The sequence below is a fragment of the Phallusia mammillata genome, chromosome 5 (genome assembly GCF_965637545.1).
Source record: "Phallusia mammillata chromosome 5, kaPhaMamm4.hap1.1, whole genome shotgun sequence".
NCBI classification, from domain to species: Eukaryota; Metazoa; Chordata; class Ascidiacea; order Phlebobranchia; family Ascidiidae; genus Phallusia; species Phallusia mammillata.
The window spans coordinates 14,812,981-14,817,796 of NC_137256.1; the positions used below are offsets into that span (position 1 = coordinate 14,812,981).

Here is a 4,816-nt window from a genome sequence, read left to right on the forward strand (position 1 = left end):
AGGCGCCCATCAATTGACTTGCACCGGCATATTTTTTCGCTCTCGGGGGCCCTGCAACAAAGTCTATTGTTTAGCAATGGAAACGGTCGATTTTCACTTTCACTTTGATTTTAACTTTTTCAGTTGCACAAACTGATGCCAAAAAGAATATAGAATTACTTCCTCCTTAATTGGCCAAAACTTTTGAATTTGAAACTGCCCTAAACAGATTTTGTGTTACTGAAAAGAGTATTACCAGCCTAACAACCATATGCGACAGACGTTTTGTTGGCCTATTGTGTGAAAACAATGCGAAAAAATAGGTACGAAAGCGTCACAATATACATTATGACGTAATAAACAATTAAAATTGATCTTCACATTGTGCAATGTGCAGCTCAATCTGTACATCAAGTTGAAAATTAATCTGGGCTTTTGGGGCGTCAATAGATGGTATATATATGATATAAACCTGTTTCGTTACATCTGTAATTTAAAAATAAAAACCAGCAGATACCGTATTTGCTCGATTGTAAGCCGCCCTCGTTTATAAGCCGCCCTCGATTGTAAGCCGCATGTCGAGGTGTTAAAAAAATAATGTAAGCCGCCCTCGAATGTAAGCCGCACCCTGAAATTTTTGACACTATTGTTTCTTAATACATCTTTCTGTTGTTATATGGTATGACTATTTGCCCATATCTGTTAGTTACGTTGATAACTGTACCCAACAGAACGTATAATCTGTACACACATACATGTTTTGAACCCCACATTATTTACAATGTTGGAGTGTAGAAATAATTTCGGTAAAATACTAAAATATAAGCCGCCCCCGATTGTAAGCCGCCCTCGATTATAAGCCGCACTAACGGCAGCTAAAAAACAATATAAGCCGCGGCTTACAATCAAGCAAATACGGTAATGGGGCAGTTAATTAAAATATTAAATGACCACACGATGTCGCCACGCAACAGTTATGGTTAGCAGGGGATTTGTATTGCGGGGCTGGGCAGGAACTTGGCCGAACGGTCTGGCGCGCCTGACCCACATACAGACATAAAAAACCCTGATCGGGATTCGTCCCCGGGAGAGTCCTGGGTTTGAACCCCGTGAAGAAGAAGAAAAAAAAAAAAAGTATTGCGGGGCTACTGTTGTCTGATGAAGTCGAACGTTTGAAAGAAAAGTTTAAGAAATTGATCATTTGCTGATACAATGTCACAATACTGTTGTGTGCCAAATTGCCTGGAAAGTAAAGGTGGCCATAAATTTCCACTTAATAGTCAACTGCATGAGAAAAGGAAGGTGGCTATCAAGCGTTATGACCCTTAAACTGAAAACCGATAATTTATTTATTCTATCAGATGAAAGAAATTAATACATGGCCAGCACGAGAAGTACAGCAGTTTCCTGCTACCAGAGTTATTTTGGACGACACAAAAATAATTAAAAAAAATGTTAAAGCTCAAAATTCCACATTTTCAACATGTAAAAGTACCATAAAGATTCTGGTTGGAATTTTACCAAAAGGGCTGGTGACTTTCCTAAGTAATTTTTATGGAGGATGTGCAAGTGATAGGCAAGTAATAGAAGATTCTGTACTATACTAAAATGCCTCAGAGTTTTCTTAACCCAAAGACAGCATTATGGCAGATAGAGGAATCAGAGTGCAAGATTTGTTTACATCCTTTGATGTATTTGTTAACATTCCTAACCACAATGCTAAAAGGAAAAAGAGTCATAGAACTAGCTAAAATATACAATATATTAAAGCAATCCATGCCTCGTTATGCTGCGCCTGTCAAATAAACTTTTTGTTTGTTTGTTTTATGTGGACAAATGTTAGGCAATGTATTGTTAGAGATAAGTGTTACATTTTTTGTGTGTATGCCAGTTAGGTTATGGCAGTTCTGTCCAGGACGATGTGTTTTGTTTGTGGGTTGTCTATAGGACTATCTGGCTGTTGCATTAAAGCATCCATGTTTTTATTTTATTTAGGTGTGTGTATTTTTGACAGTAATTATGATTACCAACAAACTTGGTCTCTGTGAATACTTTTTTGTGGTTTGTTTCTTACATTATTTTATGTTGCCAAATGGCAACAAAACAATAAAGGTGGTTTAAAAAAGATTTTAAGCCTAAATCAAGAGCCCAAAAAGTATGATGTATTTTTTGTAAAAAAATACATGATAAGTAGCACTAGCAGTACTGCTTATTAGCAATGCCCATCTGTCCTTGAATCTGAAAACTTAAAAATCTCCGAATTCATACACCACAAAGTAGCAGTACTGCTTATTAGCAATGCCTATTTGTCCTTGAATCTGAAAGTAGTATTTACGATTTTTTTTGATTGAAGGTTTTGTAATTTGTCACTCACAAATTCAGGTATGGGAAGTTAGCACCTTCGGTAATAATTTCGATTTTTTTACTACATGGACATTTAATCTTAACCAAATCAGTTTCCTCTGCTTTTGCATCTGGTGTTGCAGCAAGGTATGGCTGTTGGTTGTCAATAAACAGACCTACTGGACTCATGTGGATATTTTTTGTTTTGCTGAACAATGCCCTTTTTTCATACATTTTGCCATGGCATATTGCTTCTGTGGACAGTGCAAACTTAGAGTCACATAGTTTTGCATATTTCTTCTTTCAGTTGCCAAAATAATATCCCTAAATTTTGGTGATGTTATGCGAAACTTTCATTGGTTAACATTCCTTGCACTTACTTTGTTCAGTTGTGTTTCATTCAATTTTTTAATTTGTAGAAAACAAGGTTTACAAGTCACCACTATACAGTGCATGTAATAAATAAAGTAAGTAATTACTTTTCAATTGTTTTGCAGGGTGGTGAAACGTTTGAAGCTGATCTGTACAACTTTTCTTAACAGATAGCTCTTCTGTGATGTGAAATTTGGAAACCATAAGAGCTATGGCTGCTAGATGTTTGCATGTAGCAACAAGCCCTCTTCTTGCTGCACTAATTCTGAATTTACAATTTCTCCACTGTTTTCCAGTTTCATTTTGACATTATATAAAACTTTTTTTTTCAGTGAAGCATGTGCAATGCCACTTAAGCAAAACTCAGACAAACATTTCAGACTAGGCGTCCTTTCACAATAGCCTTCACAACACTGTTGGAAATTTTATCACATGTTGACTTGAAATGAAAATAAACTTGCACTTGTTCCTCAGTTGTGTGTGGTATTTGGCCCAAGCTGGTTATTTGAGTAAACCCTACTTTGGGCCACTGTTACTCAGAGCTGCTACCTACATTCTCCATCAAGCTCACAGCACAAGTGAAGTTGTCATTCCTATCATAAGCCTGAAGTCTGTCTAGTAGTTATGCAGAGGAAAAAAACAATAAGCTATTGCAAAAAAAAAACAGAAATACAACGCATCTTAAAATTAAATCCTCTTTCTTGCCAGTTGTTTTGGCACATATTTTACTCAGATTATAATCTGTATGTTGTCCATTTAGAATAATCCATTTTTAATTGATTTATGTTGGCAAATAACAGTGTTTTGTGGTAAAAATATGACGGAGTGGATTTGTTTTGAGGCTTCTAAATTTGCGGGCGTTTGTGCCAGGGTTGCCAGATAGTGTCGACTGGATTCGGACCATATTTGTCTGAAAATCGGACATTTTAGGACAAAAAAAAAACTAGAGCGTATAATTGCAAACAAGGTATCAATATCGAGGTGCCAACTGCCATTTTTGTGCGCTTACGTTCCCCACACTCATAAAAGCGAGTTTTACAAAAATACAAAGTGGCGGACGTAAACATAACAAACTTCCTATGTTTGACAAAAAATGACATGTTTAAAATAATATTTAGTCGGCAATTGCAATACGTTGCTGTCAGTGGCGTAGGTAGACGAAAATTTTGGAAGGGGCCAAATATAGTTTGCCGTCTAATACAACTTTTTGCTAATGCTCGGCGAAGGCGTGCTTTTACCAAACACGTGACTTGACAAACTTTGGTTCAACGGCACAGCCAAACGCTTTATTGATTTATTCCATGTCTACATAAATAATAAAAGCATGGACTTGAAAAGTAGTTTAATCATAAACATTACTGCCAAGGTAGTGGTGTATATAGACTGCCAAGGTAGTGGTGACATGTACTGATGATGACAACAGAGATTGTCGAAACGTCTACACGATGTATTCTACATACACCACTACCTTGGCAGTAATGTTTATGATTAAATAAAAGCATGTATTTTAGCTTACAACTTGGTGACAACAGTCATTTTTGTTAATTTATATATTCCTTTGATAGTTGAAAGAAATCACAAAGACGAACTACACTAAATTAAAGTTTCTCAATATACAACTTTGAAAATTTGGGAGGGGCCATGGCCCCTTTGGCCCCTCCCTGGCTACGCCACTGGTTGCTGTAGCGTTTATCATTGGTTTGGTAACGTTAAAAACTGTTTCGTCAAGTTGCTGCTTCACACCTTAGATAACCATTTATTACAATACAATTGCATTGTACACAACAATGGCAAGACATTCACTGGCAGACAATTATGTGTTTAACGTCATAAACAAGGCACTAACCTAAACAAGTTGCAGTTTTAAACCACGTTTTGTCGTAAAAAAGGTTTGCAACCTTCAAAAAATAGGAATTTCGGACATATCGCAAAATTCGGACATATTAGGACAAAAAACTAAATGTCCTAATGGTTTTTAGGCGTCGGACACAGCATGTGAAATTAGGCCAATTTATCGTTTTTTGTCCGAATTTTAGGCCACCTGGCAACCCTGGTTTGTGCCGTTATGACAACTATAACTGTTGCGTGGCGACACCGTGCGGAAATTTTGACACTTAACTGC

The 4,816-nt window shown here is 36.8% G+C and overlaps 1 long non-coding RNA gene across 1 annotated transcript; it reads left to right on the forward strand.

Moving 5' to 3' along the window:
* Positions 1-958: 958 nt before the first annotated feature.
* Positions 959-3,167, forward strand: LOC145230639 (uncharacterized). The gene is made up of 2 exons (XR_013860712.1): positions 959-2,469; positions 2,820-3,167. It is a non-coding gene; the product is annotated as an uncharacterized LOC145230639 (long non-coding RNA).
* Positions 3,168-4,816: the final 1,649 nt, after the last annotated feature.